Source organism: Mus caroli, unplaced genomic scaffold (genome assembly GCF_978045245.1).
Source record: "Mus caroli unplaced genomic scaffold, Mus_caroli_1 scaffold_18, whole genome shotgun sequence".
Lineage (NCBI taxonomy): Eukaryota > Metazoa > Chordata > Mammalia > Rodentia > Muridae > Mus > Mus caroli.
In genome coordinates, this window is record NW_028227273.1 from 24,090,509 (window position 1) to 24,097,113 (window position 6,605).

General features: G+C 47.1%; 1 long non-coding RNA gene across 1 annotated transcript; it reads left to right on the plus strand.

Annotated features, from left to right (window-relative positions):
• Positions 1 to 3,399: 3,399 nt before the first annotated feature.
• On the plus strand, positions 3,400 to 4,270 carry LOC147000371 (uncharacterized). The gene is made up of 3 exons (XR_015045922.1): positions 3,400 to 3,687; positions 3,800 to 3,906; positions 4,030 to 4,270. It is a non-coding gene; the product is annotated as an uncharacterized LOC147000371 (long non-coding RNA).
• The last annotated feature ends 2,335 nt before the right edge of the window (positions 4,271 to 6,605 follow it).

Here is a 6,605-nt window from a genome sequence, read left to right on the forward strand (position 1 = left end):
TAGAAAGGTGGTTTCCAGGCAGTGGAGTTTGGGAAAGTGGAGTGATATTGTTCAAGAAGTACAATTTTGGTTACAGAATGAGTAGATTCTGGAGGTCTAACACACAGCATCAGGACTAACACAAAAGAAACACTGCTGTCTACCTCGAGGGCTCTCAAGTAGTACATCTTTTTAATAAACATTATTTAATTTTTAAATAATTATTTTATTTGTGTGTAATCTCTCCCCCCCCCCCCGAAAAGGATATCTGATCCCCTGGAACTAGAGTTACAGGTGATTATTAGCCACCAAAAATGGGTGCGCTGAAAACACAGCTTGAGTCCTCTGACAGAGCAGCAAGCACCCTCAGCCGCTGAGCAGTGCCTCCAGTTAAGGCTGTTTTATTTTTTTTTTTTTTTTTTTTTTTTTTTTTGGTTTTTCGAGACAGGGTTTCTCTGTATAGCCCCGGCTGTCCTGGAACTCACTTTGTAGACCAGGCTGGCCTCGAACTCAGAAATCCGCCTGCCTCTGCCTCCCGAGTGCTGGGACTAAAGGCGTGCGCCACCACGCCCGGCCTGTTTTATTTTTAATTATGTGAATGCATGTGTCTGAGAATGTGCACATGTCAAGTGCAGGTGCCCTCAGAGTCCAAAGAGGATGTTGGGTCCCCTGGGACTAGAGTTATAGGCGGTTGTAAGCTGTAAACTGGCGAGCCATCTGCTAGAGTGAATTCTTTGTTGTTGTTTTTCGAGACAGGGTTTCTCTGTATAGCCCTGGCTGTCCTGGAACTCACTCTGTAGACCAGGCTGGCCTCGAACTGAACTCAGAAATCCGCCTGCCTCTGCCTCCCGAGTGCTGGGATTAAAGGCGTGCGCCACCACGCCCGGCTTGGGGGTGGGGGTAGGTCTCTTTTCTTTCTACATAACCCTGGCTGTTATAGAACTCAGTGTGTAAACCAAGCTGGTCTCGAAGGCATGCGCCATCACTGAACCCAGAGAGTAAATGGTAACTGTTTTCAGTGTGTAAGTGTACACAAAGACACACAGTGTCTTGGAAACAGTGGGTGAGTTTTCAGTTCTGTAACCAGCCTGAGGCAACCTGGAGAAAATGGTTCACTGATTTCTTGGACCAGAAAAACAAAACAAAAACAAAAACAAAACCACACGAGTTCACAGGATCAACTCTTCTTGTTGATTCTCTGCTCATGAAAGTGTCCTGACCATCAAGGGCATATTTCATGAAAGTCACCAAGGACCTGACAGATGTCACTTACAGAAGCAGTGCAAACCATCCTAGTGGTACAAAGGGAGAGTCAACACAAGTACCCAGGCCAAGTGGGGCTGGACACAGGGTCAGTGGACCAAAGGGAATGATGATTTTTTTTTAATTATATTTATTTCTGACTCTGTGTTTGTGTCTATAACTCTGTGTGCATGCACGCGTGAATATGTGTGTGTGTGTGCGTGTGTGTGTGTGCTCTCGAACATATGTATGTGTGCGTGTATGCATGCTAGGGTTGGTTTTCTCTTCCCACTGCATTAGTCGTGGGAATTGAACTTAGGTCACTAGGCTTGGCAGCAAACGCCTTTACTCTCTGAGCCATCTGTCTCACTGTTCTAAACGCTGAACTTGTCGCTTCACATGTCAGAAATGCAAAATAATGCTAAGCTTTAGGATGTAGACATTGATGTTCTATGTGGATGGGCCTATCCAGGTGCTTCTCGGAGGTGACAGAGCTGGGTCAGGTTAACGTGTCTCCCCCCGCCCCCCCCCCCCACACACACACACAGCCTCTCCTGCTGCTGCTGATCCTCCCAGCCTCTACCGAGATGATCCTCACTGAAGAACAAGGAATGCATTGTCTGTAAAAAGAGGAGAGGAGGGCTGGTGAGATGGCTCAGTGGGTAAGAGCACCTGACTGCTCTTTGGAAGGTCCAGAGTTCAAATCCCAGCAACCACATGGTGGCTCAAAACCATCTGTAATGAAATCTGACTCTCTCTTCTGGAGTGTCTGAAGACAGCTACAGTGTACTTACATATAATAAATAAATAAATAAATTTAAAAAAAAAGAGGAGAGGACACTACTCAGAAGAAAGAGATATCTCAGAAGACAAAAATCACATGGCTCTGGAATATGAATGCAGGAAGGGGGAGAGTTATATTTTCAAAACAGTTTCATAACGCAGAGACGTGGCTAAAAATACACCAAGAGCAAAGACAAGCAGAATGGAAGCTCTTCATCATGACCCAGGGAGTGAATTCGCCGTGCATTAAGTGGTCAGAGGGCAATGTCAAGCAAAAAAGGAGAAAAGTAGAGGGAATTCAAGAAGCTGGGAAGAAAGAGGAGAAGAAGGGAAAGGAGAGGAGAGGAAAGGAAAGGAAAACAAGTTTCTCCACACCGGTACCTGAAGAGTGTCCGGACCAGGAGGCAGCTGCTGGATATCCTGTTTGATGAGTGCGGCATAGGCTCTTTGTGTTCTGGTGGAGTGGGAAACACATTTGGTACCAGAGCTAGTTAGCATCCTTGTTGGGCAATACAGAACTGATGCTTTTGCAAGTGGCTTTATTTTCTGAGAACATTCCCCCCTTGGCCAGGATCCTGGGCTAGCCATTTGGCCTCACAAAGCAGTGCCTGTCTAGATAGTGAGACAGTTCCTCCACGTCCACTGTGAAAGCTCTGGGGCTTGGCACAGAGAAAGCCAAGGCAGGACGCTGTGTGGTTACCTCCCTGCGGCAGAGACACCAAACAGGTTCAACCTGAAAGTACCTGTGCACACTTTCCCTTCCCTCACTCCAAAGCCCTGAGATCATCCGCCCGAAGCACCAGCCTTGCACAGCAGAGGCTGAAGTAGAGGCTGCCGTCCTGGGATCTCGATCGCTTATATACGAGCGAGCGCCAGGACACAGCACCTCTACTGTCAGTCTCTGACTCACACCCACACGTTTCGATATTTGGAGGAACGTTTTTTTGTGGATAAGGAAGAAATAACATTCCATAAACACAAACTGGGAAAACACAGGTTAGGTGAAACCAGGGGGGAATGGGAGTGGGAAGGGTGGGGCGGGAAGCGCAGGTAGATCCCAAGCTTTGTATATCGACAAAGCACACACACACACACTGTGACTGTTCGATGATATCATTGTTTATAAAATAGTTCCTTGTCTTCTTCTCTCCCTATCTAGTGAAGGCAAGGGGAACTCCAAAGTGAGCTACAGTGGTGGCGAGAAATCTAGAAATAAATCAGAAGAATGTGAATTAAAAGAAGGAAAAAAAAGATGCTGAACTGTAGAGATGTCTCAGTGGGTAAGAGTGTATACTGCTTGCAAAAGACCTGAGTTCAAATCCAAGCATCCATACCAGGTGGCCTATGACTGCCGTAACCTTGGCTCCAAGCAATGGAACACTTCCTTCTGGCTTCTCCGGTGTGGTGGTTTAAATAGAAATAGCCCCCACGGACTCGTGTTTGAATGCTTGGCCCACGGGGAGTGTGCTGTTAGGAGGTGTGGCCTTGTTGGAGGAAGCGTGTCACTGTAGGGTTGGGCTTTGAGGCCTCGGATGCTCATGCTAGGCCTAGTGTGGTCCTCGCTCGCTTCCTGTTGCCTGCAGATGAAGATGTAGAACTCTCAGCTCCTTCTGCAGCACCATGTCTGCCTGCACCGACACCATGCTTCCCACTACGATGATATGGAATTCAGTCTCTGAAACTGTAAGCCAGCCCCAGTTAAATGGTTTTATTCACAAGAGTTGCCATGGTCATGGTGTCTCTTCACAGCAATAGAACACACACACACACACAAACCTATGAAAATGTTTTGTAGAAGTACAGTCGTGATCGATAAGCAGGAGTTTCTCTGAAGACAGAGCAAGGTGGAGTGGGAAGAGGATAGCTGTGTGGGTTCCCAAGGAACAACTGGGAAGCACCAAGGTTTGTATTAAGTCTTCCGAGCAGTCTGGGAAGTGTGGGGTGAGTCTCCCCCAGGGGGTGTCTGGTACGGTTAAGGTGTGAGAATGGTTAACGTTTGTTTGTTGTGGCCCTTGCCTAAAACAGTGTATTTAACACTCACCGGAGCACCAGGAGAAAGACGATGTTGTGGGCTTATTTTACAAAAGAGGAAACCGAGGCACAGAACAATAAGCTGTGTTGGCCAAGATTCTTACTGCTGGCCTCATGCGTGGTCAGCTCAGGAAATGTAAGTACTCCCGGGCCTGCAGGTCCCGTATTCACACCAACAAGCCCCCTTGGCCGAGCTCAGCCCTGCTTGGCATTCTTCTTTGACCTTGTGATTGTGAGAACTTCGTATGTCCACGGATGCTGCGGGGTGCCCAGAGCATGTGTATGGGTGCTTCTGGTGAGATTAGCATTTGGGTCAGGCAGGTGGTGAAGCCAGTTGGCCACTACAGCCGGGGATCGCCTGGGGCTGTTTAGGGCCTAAAGGCTACCAAAGCTGTGAGGAGGAATTTGCCCCCTTGGCTTTCTGCTTGCATGCAAATGCCGGCGGCCTGAGCTCCTTGGGTCCTCAGAGGAGGACTGGCATCTTTGACTGCTTCTACTTGCCTCTACTTCTCTGCCACTCAGAATTTGGAAGGGGACAGCTTTGTGGGAGTCAGTTCTCTCTGCCCACGTGGGTTCTGGGTCAGAACTTGGGATATCAGGCCCCGTGGCAAACTACCTTGCTCTGAGCCATCTTGCTGGCCCGGTCTGATAACTTTCTCTTTCCCTTTTTTCACTCCACCCACCTGCACCCACTTAAGAATGGTTCTGCTCACACCGAGGGGGTTTCCCCGCCCTCTCTTCATCTCTCTGGAAATCCCCTCAAAAGCACACCCAGATGTGCACCTCACCAATCCCCCAGGATTTACAGCTCAAATTGATGAAATTAACCATCATACCATCCACACATTCGACTCCTCAGCTGTGGGTTTAAAGGTATTTGAGAGGGCTGGAGCGATAGATGGCTGGTGGCTTAAGAGGACATACTGCTTTTCCAGAGGACCTGAGTTCACCCTCACCAGTAACTCCAGTCTCAAGAGGCTCTGACTCCTGATCTCTGGGTACACCTGCATTCACAGACGCATACCCATACTTAAGGTAGTGATATATTTTTTAAAAAGTATTTGAAGTCAGTTGTTGCCTATGCTTTTTTTTGTTTGTTTCTTTTTTGTTTTGTTTTGTTTTTCGAGACAGGGTTTCTCTGTGTAGCCCTGACTGTCCTGGAACTCACTTTGTAGACCAGGCTGGCCTGGAACTCAGAAATCCGCCTGCCTCTGCCTACCGAGTGCTGGGATTAAAGGCGTGGGCCACCACTGCCCGGCTGTTGCCTATGCTTTTAACCCTTGCCTTGACTAAGGCAAGAGGATGGTGGCTTTGAGGCTGCTCTGAGCTACCTAAGGAGCTCAAGTTCCATTCTCCCTCCAGGAACAAACCACAAACTTATTTTTAAAATAGTGGTCAAGCCGGGCGTGGTGGCGCACGCCTTTAATCCCAGCACTCGGGAGGCAGAGGCAGGCGGATTTCTGAGTTCGAGGCCAGCCTGGTCTACAAAGTGAGTTCCAGGACAGCCAGGGCTATACAGAGAAACCCTGTCTCGAAAAACCAAAAAAATAAAATAAAATAAAATAGTGGTCCTTAACCTTCCTAATGCTGTGACCCTCAACCATAAAGTTATTTTGTTGCTACTTCATAACTGCAATTTCTCTACTGTTAGAAATCATGAAGTAAGGGGGCTGGTGAGATGGCTCAGTGGATAAGAGCACCCGACTGCTCTTCCAAAGGTCCGAAGTTAAAATCCCAGCAACCACATGGTGGCTCACATCCACCCGTAATGAGATCTGATGCCCTCTTCTGGTGTGTCTGAAGACAGCTACAGTGTACTTACATATAATAAAACAAATAAATAAATGTAAAAAAAAAAAAAAAGAAGAAGAAGAAATCATGAAGTAAATATTGGATATGTGTGACCCCTGTGGGGGTCTGTGGAGGGTTTGACCCTTCTCAGAAGGGTTGAGAACCACTTGCGCCTGGAGTGATGAAAAGGTTGTTTGACACTGCTACCCCCACCCCCAAGGATTGAGACTCACAGCGTGAGCATCATTTGCCTGGCGTGATGGCTCAGTGGTTAAGAGCACTGCCTGCTTTTAATGAGGACTCTAGTTTGATTTCCAGGACCCACGTGGCAGTTCAGAACCATCTGTCAGTCCAGTTCCAAGGAATCCAATGCCCCTTTCTGACTTCCTCGGACACCAGGCATGTTACATGATGCTCACACATATATCTATATGCATAAGATAGAAATAATAATGTTTTTAAAATAGTGATAATAGTGTTACATTCCCTGCCGTGTATTATGCAGGTAGGCCTATTTATACAGCATGTATTTGTGTTAGATAACATATAATATGAAAGTGGTCTAAAGTATAGAGAGCCACATAGGGCATACAGAAACATTAAGCCATTTTATTTTGAAGGCTTGAGCATCATCAGGTTTGGGTATAGGTGGGTATCTCTTAGAATCAATGACTTGAAAGTCCCAAGGATAACTTTATATCCTCTTGGCTTTATTTCTCCAGAAAAAAAAAAAGAAATCTAATATCCAAATCTTTCCAGGAGTCTGGCAAAGGTCTGAG